This window comes from Clytia hemisphaerica, unplaced genomic scaffold (assembly GCF_902728285.1).
Source record: "Clytia hemisphaerica strain Z4C2 unplaced genomic scaffold, Clytia hemisphaerica genome assembly, whole genome shotgun sequence".
Lineage (NCBI taxonomy): Eukaryota > Metazoa > Cnidaria > Hydrozoa > Leptothecata > Clytiidae > Clytia > Clytia hemisphaerica.
In genome coordinates, this window is record NW_027104271.1 from 639,145 (window position 1) to 657,636 (window position 18,492).

The 18,492-nt window shown below is 35.4% G+C and overlaps 1 long non-coding RNA gene across 1 annotated transcript; it reads right to left on the minus strand.

Annotated features, from left to right (window-relative positions):
* Window positions 1-4,923: 4,923 nt before the first annotated feature.
* On the minus strand, window positions 4,924-6,020 carry LOC136816705 (uncharacterized). Its single transcript, XR_010847973.1, has 3 exons — window positions 5,752-6,020; window positions 5,237-5,577; window positions 4,924-5,061 (listed from the first exon to the last, which is right to left on the minus strand). It is a non-coding gene; the product is annotated as an uncharacterized lncRNA (long non-coding RNA).
* Window positions 6,021-18,492: the final 12,472 nt, after the last annotated feature.

Genomic DNA, 18,492 nt, shown 5'->3' on the forward strand with positions numbered 1-18,492 from the left:
GATGTTTTAAAGATATCTACACTTCTGAATTAGAACTTTAAAAGGAACACAGTTACATACTATGACTTATACATTAGGGATCTTTCATCATTAGATCTTTCAATACCTCGTATGACAAGAGTGATAGCTTTCCTTTTTCTATAGCGAGAATGCCTTTTAACTTTGTGTCTATGTTTTAATTTATTTCTTCTTGTTGACGGGTGGCTCAAGAGTGGCAGGAGATGTTTACTCAAGGTACCGCACCTGATCATAGACTTCAGTCTTCATCTTATCGCTTCCTTTTGTGTCTTGTGCATTCCTTTTGTCATTTATTCTCTGTACTTTTGTTATTTTTTGTCATGTTTTCATTTGTTTTTTTTTGTTGTTTTTTTAATACCTTAAAGGAAGAAATTTTGGCGGGAATTTAATTTGGCGGATGACCGAAAAAGTTTTTTCAGAGGGAATTTAATTTGGCGGATAGCTGGATAAATTAAATTTGACGGGAATTAAATTTGGCGGTTGCAGGATATTTTTGGCCAAAAGCGTTATTAAATAAGCAAAAAAAAACTGTTTTAAGGCTTGAAATAGCATGAATTTGGGGAATGCGTGAAATAAATTAAATTTGGCGGGAATTTAATTTGGCGGATGGAGGTAGTCTAGCAAGCTAGACGACTAATTTAAACATAGTAGAAATAAAGCAAAAAGTAATGAATGTAACAATTTTAGTCGTCTAGAAACCTTTGTGCACTAACTCCAAAATATTGCAATTATAACTTTTTCCTGCTCAAAATAATTCTTGAGAAAAAAATATGTGTGGATTTGTGTATTGAAAGTTTTTCATTTGAGTTGATTTCGTTTTGAGAGTTTGTTGTTGCTTGATAAATTGTTTTCTCGCTACGCAAGTTTCTGCGTAGCTAGCCCCTGTATCTATAAGGCTGGAACACCGGATTCTTCCAGTCGTCTATACAAACTAAATCCCGTATTATTATTATTATTAGTATTGGTATTATTAGTATTACACGCATTATAAACGACTCCAGTCTAGATGGAGGAAAAAATAAATTTTAGCGGGAACTTAATTTGGCGGAATTTGGCTAAATCCGCCAAATCCGCCAAAATTTCTTCCTTTAAGGTATTTTTCTTTCACAATGTATTTTTGGCTTTTTGAATAACAGATTGTCATGGTTAGTCTCTAGGTTGTATTTTTTCGGTGCATATGACTTCACTATATTTCTGTGTGTTTTGTATCTTTCATTGGGCTTTTCCAGAAAAAAACCGTATACCCCCTGTTGAGGAGGTCCATCATTTTCTGGCTGGAAATGCTGCAACCCCCTGGAATTCCAGGCAATTTCAGGCTTAAAACCCTCTGGAATTCTGAATTTTAGTAGGATTTAAAATGCTACCCCTATGGAATTCTAGTTATTTTTGACAGATTTTTGTATCTCCCTATGGAATTCCGCCACATATCAAACCTTACCCCCTTGGAACGGAAATGGACCTCCTCAACAGGGGGTATACGTTTTTTTTCTGGAAAAGCCCATTGTCTTTGTGAGGAAAGTATCGATCAAAAAAATCGTACTAACGGTTCTAAATGGTATTCATAAAAAACTTTTTCGAAGGTCTGTCAAAAAGTACCGGGTGACCCACGAAAAAGTTCGGACGTTTCTCGGCGTCTTGAGGCCGAAAAAATGTCCCAAAGTGCTTGGAGTTTTATTATTTAGAAAGTAGATATCCTAACTTAAAATCCGAGCCATTACTTTTTAAATTTGACGCACAAGTTCCCTAGTTATGAGCTTTTAAACTCAAAATTCACTTTTCGGAAAGTGTAAAAAACAGGTAAAAAAGGGGTATCAAATTAGGTATTTTAGACGTTTTTGATATACAGTTTTTGAAAAAATTCTTTGAAAGTGCCAATTTTGATAAAAACTAGTCTTGTTTTAAACAAAAACTACTTTCAAAAGTGTTTTTAATAATTATTAATGTCATGAAACTCGTTAAATGAGTCAATTTATAAGAGATTTTCTAATTGATTGCATTAATTTAATACCTCTTTTTTACGTGTTTTTTACACTTTCCGAAAAGTGAATTTTGAGTTTAAAAGGTCATAAGTAGAGAACTAGTTGGTCAAATTTAAAAAGTGATAGCTCAAATTTTAAGTTAGGATATCTACTTTTTAAATACCAAAATTCCGAGCACTTTGGGACATTTGTTCGGCCTCAAGACGCTTAGAAAGGTCCGAACTTTTTCGTGGGTCACCCGGTATAGGGTATTTATTTGAGCTCTCTGCCTTAGAAAAAGAAAAAGTGGTGTGAACTACGGAGTCTAAACCGAGTCTAAATAATAAATTATGGCCATAGCTGCTGAAACAGGGGGGGGGGTCGGTAGTAAAATCTCAGACATATATGAGTAGTAAAAGGATTTTTATGAATTTTTACATACCACCACCCAGACTCTTGGAAGAGGTATTTTACTACCCTGGTAGTAAAAGCTTTTGGGACAATTTGTCATGGAGACCACCTATTTTTTGGTTGCTTTTCGGACTGATTTTGCAAAAAAAGCTAAAAAATGATTATTTCTGTGACACATTTTTCACGTAGTGCAAAAATTAATGTTTTTCCCTTAGAATTAAAGTCTTTTTATATTGACAAAAAATTTCGAGAATTTTTTGTTTGCAGCAAACAACTTTCCAACAGAAAATTTTTCAAATTATAAAAATTTTCAGATTTTTTCAGAAAAGTCATCCAGAAAATTAAAAGAATTACAAAAAATAGCTAAAATTTGCTAATTTTACCAGTTTTAACTACCCAGGTAGTAAAATTTTTTCAACATTTAACACATAGATACCACCCATTTTAGTATTTAACTACCCTGGGTAGTAAAATTTTTTTTCGATTTCTTGTCACACCACCACCGTAGTAAACGTCATTATGTCTGAGATTTTACTACCGACCCCCCCCCCTGGCTGAAAGTGATCGTAGTCCAACTAACTTAGTACCATGTCTGGAAAGCGGTGGAAACAATTTTTCTGTTTCAAAACATTAACGTTTTTTTCGATAACCCCGTCTCATTTTTATTAAGATGATGCTTAAATAAGGGGGAACAGAGAAAGACATCCACGAAACGTGGCTTTGTCAAAGATATTTTTAAAACAATAAGAGTTGTAAAGTGCTAGGAGTGCTAGAGAGCTTTAGTACGTCTCACTGCACTCTACTTTGTTCAACTCTTGAATCTTTGCGGTTTTGATTGTGCTAAATACCTTTTTTTGCTCAATGATTCGTTTACCCTGAAGATCATAGAGCTCAACTGTATTCATGTTGAAAAAAGTTTTCATCATCAGGTCAATGACGTCTTTCTTTGCATAATTGTTGCTTGAAGAATAATCTGGCTGTCTTAACTTCCGAAACAAATATTGCCGAATCTGGGTAATAGTGCACCGCGCTGAATCTAAAAATAGATTTAATTTTTGACGTAATCATTACTCATTAACTTAACGTTTGTACGAGTTCCAATCCCATCAACCTTTGCGTTAATCTCTTTTGCATGTTAATTGCATCATTTGCCAAAAGATATATAACAGCTTGCACGTATCTTTAATTGATTTAAAACAACGTGACATCACCATGATCACCAGCAGTAATTCAAGAAAGCTCTATAGAATATGATTTCACTGTGCGATTCAGTTGTTACACTTTAATGAGTCGCTCCTCATCAGTCTTTCCACCTGTCACAACGCACTACATGATCAGTAACTGCGATCGGCCTCTTTACGTCGAGGTGTTCTTTTAATCTTGTCTCGTATGACGTTTCGTTTTCCCGATATAGTGAGGATCATAAGCTTCAAACCTTTTTGGTATAACATCTTTATATTTAAACAGATCGCCATAAGACTCATAAGGATGTTCGAAAAATAAATTTTAGTTCAACTTGTGGGTAGATGGACAAAAGGTTCGTCTTCAATTTATTTGAACAGTCGATTTCTTCTGCTTTCTTTCAACACAACTATTATAATGAGAAGCTTTAAGTGGACACCAGCCAATTCATTCTTGGCACTTTTGAAACTCGTCTCCACAAAAACATTTTCCACTTCGCCTGTGTTCTCTTGCAAATTTCCATATATTTTTTCATGACGAATGAGATTGACGTTTTTAGGACCTCAAATTAAACTATAAATTAAAATAATATATTTGGCTTGCACACGAAAATAAGACTACGAGCAAATAAGTAACCTTCTTCATTTGTTTGATGGTCAACCCAAACCATCCTATAAACAAACATTTCTAAAAAGTTACAAACAACATTTAGCTTCAACTTCACTGTGTTCAATGTGTTGGTTTCAGTTGATAAAAAATGGCGTCCTTTTAGCCTTTTAGTGTAATCCATTCTAAGACAGGTTTCTTATCAGGATGTTTCATTGTGTACGTTGTGAAGTACATCAATGAATGTTTCTTTGATGAAATACCCATGAGTAGTAGTTGGTATCCTCGAATTCCGAAGGTTGCTTAGACCATGTTTGCACTTGACGGTAACGTTTCGCCCCAAAGCGAAATGAAGCAATTCTATTGGTTACATTCAAGTGTTACGTCACTTCTAACCAATAGAATGGCTTCATTCCGTTTCGGAGTGAAACGGAACAGTCACGATCAGTGACATCATTAAATAATTCAGGCACATCATTGAATATTTTTTCCAAAAGCCGGCAGTACAGATTCAGCCATTCTTCAAAAAATAAAAGAAGTGACTTGCCGCTTTGAAGTTCTCTGAGTTCAACAACAGCAACATCATAATTTTTCAAATCTGACTTCGCTATGATGATTCTAAGACAGGTTTCTTATCAGGATGTTTTCTTGTATACGTTGTGAAGTACATCAATGAATGTTTCTTTGATGAAATACCCATGAGTAGTAGTTGGTATTATCAAATTCCAAAGGTTGCTTAGACCATGTTTGCACTTGACGGTAACGTTTCGCTCCAAAGCGAAATGAAGCCATTCTATTGGTGTTGCTTCCAGTTTTTTGTTAATGTCGTCATAAGCAGACCCCTTGACAGATATTATGTCAGCAACGTTGGATATGTTTTCTTCCGCTGAGAGAAAAATATTTGTTTCCTTTTCAATACGATTATTGATGAACATACACACAGCATTATCATTGACTTAAAGTTTATACAACAACGGTATAGATTTTTCAAAGATTTCTTTAAAACCATTCAAAAATATCTTGAGTGAGTGAGCACTTATCAAAACAAAATTTAGACTTACATCAAAGATCAAAGGCATTGACTCCACCTTTCATTTTGGAAAGACAATGTGGAACTTCGAATGGGTCGTTTGTTTCATTTATTCCTCGTATGAGAACTCCATTGAACGATTGAACTCAACTGAAAACTTGGACATTCCATCGTGTATTATACTCCAGAAAGGAGATTCTTTCATTTGTTTATAGAGAGAGGCTGTATTATGGTATCTGTATGTATCGAGGATTGCTCTTTCCATCTCACCAATGTGTTTGTTTAGTGTCACTTCAGGCGGAGGTGCAAGTTCTTTAGCTGAAACTCCTGATGATGCAGAATGTGTCACAATCTTTTGATAACATCGCATACCTTTAAAACAATAGAAGATTTTGGTTGTTAAGAAAGCCTAAGAATAACTGTAACAAGATGTATGGTGTAAAGACTCCCAATTGATGTTTGGCCTCCTAATTTACAGATCTGCTTGAGGATTTGGCTAGATTATCTATAGGTAAAATAAGTTGAATATATATTCCATAAATTTACCTTCGATAGCTTTCTGGTAGTTATCTATGATTGCATTGGTTGATAAGCATTTGTTGATACCAACATGGATGATTGAAAAACAAAATCCTTTGGAAAATTTGTCCAAGTCATCTTGGGATTCTTCATGGATTCCAATTTTCTGGTTTAATTTTGTTGTTGTATTTCCCAGTGAGTGTAACTGTTTTTCCTTTTGATACTTGAGAAGGAGATTTTTCGATGGCTACCACTTTTTTGACTGGTGTAAAGTCTTTCTTCAAGGTGGTATTGAGTCGGTTGACTTGCTTTTTAGCTCTTGTGGTGGATGCAGTTGACGATTGGGTAAACGCGTGTGCTGAAGATGTGTGATCACACCGACGTAGTATGAATCTTCTAGCATTTGGGCCAGCAACATGATTTTCAATTTCTGGAAGGAAACATCCAACAACATCTTTTCGCACCTTTGTAATTTTTAAAACATCCCATTTGTCGATTAAATTTTGAAAGTTTTTGTTCTCTCCAAGGGATGTTTTATGTGACTCAATGAGATTTGGGAAAATGTTGGTCTGGCAAAATTCGCAATAGATTCTATGAAATTGCTTGAGTAACTTTTGTCCAGAGTTGCTAATTGAAATTGTCAATTTTCCTTTATCAAAATTCTCAGCATTGATGTCACATCCTTTTGGAACTTCTTCGGGAATAGCAGCAAAGCTGATAAAAGAAAAATCCAAGTCTCTTATCAGTGGCGTTGTGGGAAAGTTTTTCTGGAGGGGCCAAAGTCATTTTTTTTCCAAAGTGGTGCCAACACCCACCAGTTTTTAAACTTTTACTAATTCATTTGCCTAGACATAATGAGGAAGGAAATATTTTTGTGGGAAAAGGAAGAAAAGGTACTAGAAAAAAAAATCAACTCTATACTCTAAATCACGTAATTAAAAAAAGATAAATTTGACACTTGCTAGCTTAAGAAACAATGTAATTGTGTTGTATGCAATATTGTCAGCAGCAAATTGGGCGCCGTTAGATTTTCATTTAATAATACTATATTGTACACAAGAAAACTTGTAAATTAGCTAGATTGCAAAAAAACTACCAATTAAACTGTGTTGCGAGCGAAACGAGCGAAAAAAATTGCAAGTATTTTAAAATCATTCAAATGAATGGAAATATAATAATTAAATAATAATAATAAAAATTAATAAAAAAATTTAAAAATGAATGGAAAACACTCTTTTGCAAATTGCCAAATCATCCAAGCCCCCCCCCCTTAAAAAATTAACCCCCTTCTTTTTGTCCAAGCCACCCCTTTTATTTGAAAATTTCAAAAGCCCCCCTTCTTTTAAATTCATTAAATTTTTTAAAGGGGGGGGGTGCCCACTATGTACCGGGTCTTTCGTTTGTGTAGGAGAGAAAATTTGTGTTGGAGAGCAGATTTTTACACAGATTTTGCGCCCTCCTGTCTACGCTACTGTTTCCTTTGTTTGTTTTTTTCATGGCATGTGTTAATGTTGATAATGTTGCTGTTGAGATGGCTGCTGCAGCTACCGTTGATGAGTTCTGTATAAATTGGTATTGCTGATCAACGCTTATTAGCATCGGCAGGTTTTCTGTCAGGATGGAGGATGTCTCCACGAAGACTTTTATCTTGTCACCATGTAAAATGCTTTCTTCTATCAACATTCTTTCTTCTTGAATCTAAATACAGAAATATTATTGTGTACGTTGTGAAGTACATCAATTAGTGATTCTTTCATATCATATGTTTACCTGAACAACTGTTTTTTGCTGGGAATACCAACAACAGCATGTGTCATCTCCATAATTTCCACAGTATCAATCTAGGCACTCTTGATTTTTTCCTTGGACCATCGAGAATCTTAGATTTTCATTTCTTAGTAGGATCTTCTAATAATCGAATTTCGAGTATCGATTCGAGAATGTTCCCTTGCTTTCAACGATTTAAATTAGATTGATTCCGTTTTTAATCGGTGAATTCGATAATTAATTTTCGTTCGTCCGCAATTCTTGAAGTTCCACGATCGAGGCCGTATTATTTACTGATTTTCGCACATAGATTATACTATAAACCCTACTGGGACGGACCCGATTTAAAACAAATTTTTTGGGCAAATTTGCAAAAAAGAGCTAAAAAGGGTTTTTGGAGGAAAATTAAGGTCGTTAATTTTAAGCTCTGTTTTTCCGGCATAAAAGTAGGGTCCATCGTAGAAAATTACTTAAGCAGAATTTTGCAAAAAATTTTGTTGGCTCAAAACGCCGTTTATGCTTAGAAATCACTTTAAAAGCAAAATCGTTCTTTCAAACTCAATTTTTTTATGGACAATGGTTTTTTTCTCAGGAGGGCTTACTTTTAAAGAATATGTTTTTCGACATGAAATTTGGTTGCTTGGCGTGTTTTTATAAGAAAACGGCCAAATTTGTATTTTTTTATAAGCACATTATCAACTTAGGATTGCTTTTGAGATGGCTCTTTCATCTTTACGATTTTTTGCAAAAATGCAAACTAAATGATGCGACTGAGGATGTTTGGAAAATTAATTTTGGCAAATTTGGGCCAAAAAAACTAAATTGTTTTTTTGACTTTGTGAAAGTTGGATCAAATTTTTTCTGATTGGCAGGAAAGTAGGATCATAGTGTAGATGGAACAATTTTAGCAAAAAAGATGTTGGCTAATAAAACCATGTTTTCATAAGATCAATTAATGAACTAATTTCTGAAAATTACTTGAATTTTTTTGAGGATAGTTTTTTGCTCCGACTCTTGAATATGAACGATTTCAAGTAAAAAAAAGAATGCAGTGCATATTTTTAAGAAAAGAAAATTATAAATTACCTACCATTACACTTTTTTTATTTAGAATATCTTAATTTTGGCTGCGTCTAAATGCGCTTATTTTTTCTTCGAATTTCAGCCTCAAATGTTCTTATTTCTTACTTTGTTTTTACTTAGCATTTTCCAACTTTTCTTTTGAAAAACTCTTTTTAATTTGATAGATTATGTCTCAATTTTTTTACCTCTCTTTGCCCAGGCTGAAAATGTTTTAAGATGTTCTCATTTTTTAAACCAATTTCAGACTAATTGTTCTTATAAACTGCGTTCTAATAAAAAAACGTGAAGTGTGTCGAAATTTGAAAATGCCCCCTACTAAACGTTTTTTTATAAGAATGGTGTATCATCATGGGTATTCTTTTTGTAACTTTTTTGGGAAAATCATTCAAAAATGTTCTTACATTCTTAGGTTATAATTGAAAATGCTCTACAAATGGCATTAATATTAGCTTCAGTTTCCAAATTCCATGATGGTGATATTTTTAGCATATTTCTTAAATTTTTAGCCATTTTCATGATGAATGGTCATGTAAAGTGTATTCTTATAAAAAAAGCGTGTAGAACAATGATGTTATAAAATTTATACTTTAATCGTAGAAATTTTAGCGGGACTAATTTTAGCGTATATTAGCGAGTCAGAATACTCGTATTACATTATTGACTGAACTTGTTTTCTTGCGTTTCTTTGTACTAAAACATTATTTCCACTTGATAAAAATGTATCAAGGCAATATAACCAGAAATTTCGCGCGGGTAAATTTTAGCGATCTGTCAATTCAGCGTGTTTTAGCGAGATTTATTTTAGCGAAAATAGGGAAAACTCGCTAAAACGCTAAATTTAGTCTCGCTAAAATTTCTACGATTAAAGTAGCTTTTTCGTGGCTCTCACGGCTGCCCTACATTTTTGGTTTACGGTTTCGCCCAATTCATTTCTTGCTCTAATGTCAGCCATATTCAAAGGTTGTTTTTGGTCGACTTTGGCAATTGCCCTATTCAGCCGAGTCGGCGACAGCGCATCGCAAATGATTTCTTGACCTTTGAAGGTACGATTCACCGCTGTGAAACGGTGTGTCGCCAACTCGTGCTGGGAGAAGGAATTATGGAGCTCCCTTTTTAGCATCCGCACCGCTTGGTTGACTGTTCTTCTCTTTTTCGTTGGGGGGGCACCAGGCAGAGAACTTTCTTCATTGTCCGTTTTCGCTTCTTCTTCCACCGCTTCCTCTTGTTGTAAGCTGGGAAACAAATCATCGTCTGTCATCAGTGATATGTAGCTGATGTTTTCCTCGAAAAAACTGTCGATCTCGCTCTCTTGACTTGGTTGAATTTCTTTTTGTTGTTGTTGTGGGTTTGGGTTTGGGTTTGGGTTTGCATTGGGGTGGTGGTGGTTGGATGCTCATAAGGGCGTATATTGTACTCGTACCAGCCGACTGTTCCGTTGCGTGCCGACTGACTCGCGACAAATATTTCATTGCTTTTGCATTCCGTTTGCTTACATATTCTAATACAAAAGGTGGTATGATAGTCGTTAAATTCTGATTTAACATAAGTAATAGACAACGATTTTGTACGGTTTGAAACTCCTGATCAAAAAGTTCAGTTATTTGTTCCTTGTATTCGGCATTGGCAGTGTAAACACCAGGTCTTCTCGGTATAAATTTCGACGATCCGTATTTAATTTGCGTCTCCAACATATCGTTCCCTTCCATAAGTTGTTTCCACCGTTGGAACACGTCCTGATCGCCAAATCTAACTTCTTCAGACCTGTATACTTGCTTATTGAGGCAATCTTGGAGCCAAAAGTCGGAAGGTCTACCACATGTTGTAGCAATTACACCCACGTCGTATTTCGGCCAAACAGACGTTAGCAATCTAGCCAAAAATGATTTTCCCGAATCACTAGCACCCAACAAAAATATTGTAGACTTTTTAGGTTTTTCCAAAGACAAAATAGAAAACATTTCGGAAATCATATCTTCTATAGTCATTCCATTTTGAGACGCAACCGTGGTTAAAAAAGAAGTCCAAAATTTAGAAAATACTTTTCCTTCTGTTTCGTCATAATCTTCTACTTTACTAATCATATCAGAATAGGGTACAAATTCGTCAGCAACATGCTGGTTAAACATTTGTTTTTTAATTGTTTCTATTTGGTTTGATGGAACTAAGTTTTCCAATCGTTGTAATTCAGTGTCAGTTGCAATAAGATAATCGTAATGTTTGCAATTCTTAATATTTTGTGTCCGGAAATATTGCTTGTACGCCAGCGTGTGTGATACCCCTCTGGATCGCTTTAATGGTTGAGATGCCGCAAGGGGATTCCACTTGATAGCCCAACTTTGCGAGCTTCTTGCTGAGGGCCGTTCCAGCGACGGGTCTGGAGAAGAGCTTTTCGTGCTGCTCTTGTCCGTGCAATCTTCTGGCGGTGACATAGCGGATTGTTGCAAAAATTTCCTCAGGGCGTTCCTTTTTCCAGTGAAGGATGCCGTCGTCGCACACAGGACATCGTACATGGAATCCGTATAGAGACCTGAACGCGAATGCAGCATCCTTGACAGTGTCTGTTTTTTTGAAATTTTTGACCATGTGTTGCCAGTATATCTTTCGGGTGTGTCGTTCTCTTTGCTTGAGCTGGACGGAGTTCTTAGCTGCGGCAGGCTGTAGGATGACCTCATGGGTGTGCCATGCTTTGTCCTTACATCCCACAACAGTCTTTCCTCTTGAATCGTCTGAAAATGAATGATGGTCACCTATTATAATTTTCTCATGTTTTACCCAGGCAGGATAATCGAACGGACTTCCGTTATACTTTACACTGACAGCGACCATTGGATCTTTGTCGGGAGCTGTAAATCCTATTGATTCCATATCTCGAAAGAATAAGTTTTTATTTTCGATCAAATTCATTAAAACTCGAAGTGAACGAATGTCCAAATGTTTATCTGCATTTGCTTGAAAACTCGGCAAGGGTAAATCTCTACAGTTGCGTAATGCCGCGGAAGTGACGTCGTTGCAATGTTCTAGCTTATGGCGTATAGTTTCCACCAAATTAAACCACTTGTCTTGTGGAGGGGCATCGGTAACGAAATCAACGAAACGAGGAGGGACAGATAAAAGTGAATCCGGTACCTCAACGAATAGGTTGTCATCTTCTGGGAACAAATTGATAACATCGGGTTTGTTTACCAACTGTTTGTCTATATCGTCCAATGGTGTCTTAATCGGCTCAGGTTCATCGTCCGAACTATCGGAAAAACATAAACGTCTTCGTTTTGGGACTACTCCTTCTAACGAACCGGCAGTACAAGAACGGGTAGCAGAATGTGGATAGGTTTCTGTTTCCTCTGCGTCAGTTACCTTCTCGGGTGCATTGAAAACGGGTACAGGACGAACTTGTTGAGGTGTAACTACGGGCGATTGCACAACGTCGGCAACTGTCTCTTCAAAGATCTGTTGTGAAGGAGACATAAGCTCTAAATCAATTCTCAATTTCTTGTTGGGAATGTCACAAGTACCAACCACTTTACAATGTCTATCATGAATGTCACACGTCCCTTCGGGACCAAAAGCTCCAATAATAAACCATCTAATAGAATGTGTAGGTAACAATCCCTCAATTAAAAACTCTAAACGTTGAATGATAGCTGGGTCGTTATAATCACCAGACTCCTTAGCCATTTCGTTAAGTTTCTCGAACTCCTCATCATCAGATTTGGTTGTACCAATTGTATGTGTAAGCCTTCTTGTTGCAAATAAATTTTTTGATCATGATCATGTCCACTTCATTTTTGAGATGTAGCACCATATCTTCGTTTATGTTTTAGGGAACTGGTTATCTTGTTGTTGTTTTTTCACGCAAAGTTCTTCTTTGGCTTATGTACGATATTCACTCGTTTCTCCTTTTCCATCCGCTTGAAGAATCCATCAAGTCACACTTCCTCCTATGCCTTTATACACGCCGTTGCAAAACATCATTCCAATCAAAGCATAACAAGCACATATTCCTTCCAGGCCAACAAAAATATAGATAGAATTTCCTCAGTTTAAGTGTAAGATGTGTAACACAAATCAGTCGGTGCAAAGTCTTCTATAAACAAATCGAGTGCCTTTTCATTTTTATAAAACAATCATGTGATATTTCCGCAATTGATATGTAGGTTGATATATAATACAGAAAAGTGGTAAGACATGGATTTATCAACAAACCATCATTCCGTGCAAAATTAGCTGGGTTTAATTCAAATAATTTTTATCAATAAAGTTCTAATTGTACATGTGACTGACTGTTGAGCAGAATCCATCTTTGTTCTGATTTCAAGCCGCGTACAAAGAGTTGCTTTCGACTCATACATACATATTAATCTAAAATAAAAAAGATTTATCTTGCTAATTCGGAATAAAATTAGAATTCGATGAAGTATTACCAGCAAATGCCGGATTTATTTATTCCTCAGCGTTTTGAACGTGTCTTTTGTAGACATTTTTTGATGAAGAGTATTTTAACGCTATTTTTCGAGTTCGGCTATGTTTTACACATGAGTGATATCGTTGTTATAATCATCCAATCGTTCAGTAAAGCTTGAATATACTTAAATCTTGGATAAACGGTGCAGAAAGACGCAAACACCATCTATTTATAGTGGTTTAGAGTTTTAAAAGTGTAGTTTTCTGAAGCACTGTTTGAAGGTCGTCATGGTTGACATTTTATGAGGTTTTCCATAGTGTGGTTGACGTGGGAAAGCTACTTAGCGGAGTCATGTTACACTTTTTGACAGATTCCTCGGAACAGATCTCGTGAAACTGCATTGTTCTGACGACTCTGTGGTGTTTTTTTTTAAAGTCTCCTCTACCCTCAATTCTGGCACAAAAAAGTACATTTTATAAATAATAATGAATTTAACTATAAATTTATTGAATAAATTATAAGCAAATTATAACATACTTATATCCTGTCGACCAACATATTGGTTCATGTAAAAATGTTACAAGCCTCCTCCAAGCCATTAAATCGTGGTTACTTTTTCCGACTTCTTTTTCTCTTTCTTCGTGAATTTTTTATATCAAGACCCAGGGACTTTGTGAAGTGAAGCAATATCTCGTCGTTCTTTCCACGTGCGGATTGCTTAACGCTATAAATAAATTGGGAATTACGAATCAAATTGACCACTCTCGGAGTTTGTCAATTCCTTTAGATTCAGCTTTTTGGTTTTGTGTGGTAGCTGTCATGTGCACAAAAATAAAAGGCGCGCGAAATAGTTATCACTATAACTGTGATGGAACCTTAGCGCTCTTTTAAAGAAACAAGTCCTCTAATGAGGTTAAATATACCTCTAGAATGCAAGATATGGTTAAATTGCGGACTAAAAGTGAGTGAAACGTCTAATTTCATGCCTTTTTTACGTATATTTTTCATAAATAGCTAACTACTAAAATCATTAAAATCATATATTTTTATAAAAAGTCGAATGAATTAAAATAATTATATTAACTGAATAAAATTACATAACTAATTCAAATCGAACAAGACGACTTGAAGTCGAAAATTTCGCCAAATATTTGCAAAAAGTATGCTATAATGCTGGCTCTGAAAAAGCTGTTAAGAAAATTACGAGGTGGATTAGAAAAAAAAGTTTAGGTCGAGTCATGAGAATTGCTTCGGACACGGTCATTTTTTATGATGAATAAGCGAGGCTGAGCCATATTTAAACTACTCCAACCAGTAGTCCCCTGTCTACTTTGTAAAAACTAATTACCTAAAAGTATATCCCCAGCTATCAAAAGTTATTGATTTGATTTTTATAAAGTATATGCTTATAAGAAAAATAAATGTGCTCAAATTGTGCGTCATCCCTTGTTTACTTTGTAAAAACTAATTACCGAAAGGTATATCGCCGTGTTTTAAGAGTTATTGATTAGATTCTTATAAAGTAAATGCTTATAAGAAAAATAAATATACTCAAATTGTGCGTCATCCCTTGTTTACTTTTTAAAAACTAATTACCGAAAGGTATATGGCTGTCTATCAAGAGTTATTTATTAGTATCTTATAAAGTAGATGCTTATAAGAAAAGTAAACATTCTTATATTGTGCACTGTCCCTTGTTTACTTTGTAAGAACTAACTACCGAAAGGTATATCACCGTGTTTCAAGAGTTATTGAATAGATTCTGATGTAGATGACTACGATTCTCAACTAAATCCTCTTTATTTTAAACGCATAATAACCTCTCTCTGTTTTTCATTTACGCATGTCAAGTAGATCATTCATAAGAAAAATATTAAAAGAATAAAGTGCTTGTTTAAAGGACAATGAAGATGAGCAAATAATATTAATGGTATTTGAATTGTTTCAAAATTGTACGTTTTACATTTATTATTTTTCTTTTTGCAAAAAAAAAACGACCACAATATTTATGCATGGTGAGTGTGACCGAGGAAAACAAATAAAATTTAGTAGGTTTGTCCACCGTATCGAGTACTTTCGTTTTCTAATTTTTTTTCCGATGACACCGCCGCCGCAGAAAGGCTATCGTAATACTTTCGCTAAGCGAAATTAATAAGATATTATTTTAACAAAATAACAAAAGAAATAATTACATTTGCATTACATTACAACAAAAAGTGGAAATAATTTTTTTTGGATGTTAGACATAACACATAAAGGTGTTTATCTTTCACGCCAGTTGTACTGAGGATTGATCATAAGGTCCATCAATTGATGAGTCTGTCCTTTGCTATCCTGTATTCATCATCATCGAAATGTTGACACCTACTTGCTGGAATTTTCAGCCATTTTTGAGTTTTTGTCTATTGTTTGCTTCATTGAATCGAACATTTTACAAGAGACTAGTGCTGATATTTTTGGGTTTTCCGTGTACGGATTCTACTTTGTTGATGACTGGCTAAATTATATGTATAAAAGTTGCGAATACGTGAATTCCTCTTCTGGGTTTTTAGTTACGTTAAAGTTTTTCGGTAACGTAGTTGATTACAGCATTTCGAATGTTGATTCTTGAACGGGGTGCTTTCCTTTCGGCAAATTCTTTTACCTGCTGTGCATCATGTTGATTGATTTTCTGTTGCGGAAACGTGCTGGTGCTGGAAGGGTGGGAAATTTTGGTGACTTTAAGTCTTGGTTGGTTGTTGTCCCATAGGTCGAAACTGTATTTGTCCTTGAACTGATGTTATTCCAGGCCATCTTTGATTTTGGTATTGTTGGTTATTTGTCCCTTGCCTGTCGTTGTGGATACTTCTGCTATCCCTAGCAAACTGGCCATGTTTCCCGCAATCATAACAATCATTTCGTCGTTGAGGAGTCGCTTTCCTTTGAAGTCTTTGCATGTTGGCGATTATCTGTGAATGCAAGTCTTTTTAGTATCTGTTTCACTTTTTGGATCTCTCTTGTATGTTCCTTCTTCATGGCTCCGCCCCCCCCCCCCACTTATTTGGGGGGGGGGTGTAAATCTCAAATTGGCTTAAAAGTGGGTGGGAGCTGTCTCATTTTTTAAATTCAGGGGGGACCTAAAAAAGTGGGGGGAGCTGAAGGGCTACACTAAAGTTCTGGGGGGGCTAATTAGGAAACTGTAAAATACCCCCTCACTAATGTTTTGGTTAATAAGTTAAGGATTTTTCTATTGAATTTATTATCTCTTACATTCTATCAAAATGTAGGCTAAAATGGCAGATTTCTACCCTTAAAATTCCAAAAATTTCTCGTTGCCCAACCATGGTGGGCAACATTTATTTAAATTTTCAATTTGGACCCCCAATTTTTTTTAACCCCGCATTTTTATGATGTACATGAATTCTTTCTTCTATTCCTCAGTTGGTTGACGTCCCATGTTGATACGTAAAAAAAACTAGTAATAATACTACCAGAAATGACAGTAGCTTTTTTTGCTGGGACCTGAACCTTGAAAGCAATTTTTGCAGGGACCTGAACCTTTATATTTCAACTGGGACCTGAACCTTACTGAAAAGTGGGGGGACCTAAATTTGTTGGGGGGACCTAGAACCCCATTCGGAGCCATGTTCTTTGCAAAGTTCAGTTTTTGACTGTCAGACTTGCTTTCTGCTAAATTCTTTGCTAGAGAACTAAGGATTGGTATCAACTTTTCTACTTCACTGGACTCTTCCCTTCGACTGTGGATATGAAGGCTGATTCTTTTGCCAATGTTGCGGTATAGGCTTCTTCTAAATTTACTGGTGTTTGTGTGATTACTCTTCGTTGCTTAATTGTAGGGTTTTTTTCCATTTTTTCGATTTTCCAACCCCAAAATCACTTTATAATGACCTCTACCCCTTTTATGGTTGGTTTAAAAGGTGACCGGGATGGCTAAAGTAGTGTTAGGGTCGGTTTGAAAGGTGATCAGTTTTAAAATCGATTGGGTTGGTTTAAAGCACGACTGGGTCAGTTTGAAATGTGATTAGGTCAATTTTAAAAGGTTGGGCAGTTTAAAAGTCGATTCGCTTTTTTGCAAACAATTTCATTCAGTTTAAAAGCTGATGGCCAGTTTAAAAGATATTGGGTCGGCTCAGAACTCGATTGTAACTTACAAACCAATCGAAAAAGTTGCCGGTTTACAGTGCTGGTTTTTTTTTTCGGGTAATCGGATTATGACTTATGACCTCGAATCTGGTCTGTAGATTTGACCGTACAGCCTGGAAAATCATCGATGATTCCATTGACACCCCGGTGATTTCAACAATCTTCAACCATCACATCCTTATTCAGATTCATCATTGCCAGCATCTTATTTTATTCACAAGAACCATCTTCGCCAGCATTGTATTCGACAGAACTATCAAATCAATCTTCAGAATCCACCATAATCAATGATATTTCCATTTTTCAACCACCAGGGCCACCATTTTCAATGTCGTCAATTTTTCAGTTTGGTCGTCAATTTTTTAGTTTGGTCGTCAATTTTTTAGTTTGGTCGTCAATTTTTTTAGTTTCGTCGTTAAAAAATTAAAGGAAAATCTCAATGGCACTTATGGGCTTCCGTACTTAGGGGTGGCTGACGTAGTTTTCACTCTGTATTTTTGTTGGTCTTACAAGTCCTTAACTTGATAACCTATGGAGTTTTGATTTCTCCTATCCAGCTGCTGCGATTCGCATATGTTTTTGATATGTTTTTGATATTTTATTGCAAAATAACAGAAAATTGGATTCGTTTTCCAGACGAACGAGTGCCTTGCTTTGATTTTCTCCTCAAAACCTTAAGATTATGATCAATGATTGTGTAATACGTATCTCAATTTCATTAAGATTGAATTTATTTTTAATGAGCAAAAAGGGCTGACATTTTGATGTTCTATTTTTTTACATCCCAAACCACTTACAGTATTTATTATTATAAATGAGCAAGTTAACACAAAGTGCTCTGGACCATTAGCTGATGCTTTCTGGGTGCATGAAACTTTGAGTGAAATAAATTTTTTAAGTCGTCACAGGGAGAAATTCTGAACAGGGTTAGAGGCTTAAAAAATGTTCTCAAAATATTTCTCAAAAACACACTATACACTCGAAATTGTACAATTTATATGGGGAATTGCATCATTTGATGATTTTATAACTATTCTTTCAAATATAAGGAATTTGTGCCCTCCGCTGTATCTTGATCTCATTATTATGGTGTTATTGATCAGCTGGAATAGCTCCTCCGTGATGTGTAAATATGTAATTTACCAAATCTATTTACAAATATTTGTTATTTAATATTGGTTATTTATTTTATCAAAAAGTAGAAATATTAAGATATCAACTATTCACTATTTTTGTCACATCTGTCCTAAAAATGATTTATTTTGCATGGTAAACACTGTGTGATATCTTTCAAATTCCCAATTCATACTTAATTCAATCCACTTTACCACCCTCTGTAAAAAATAATTTTTATATTGGCGAATATTATCCGC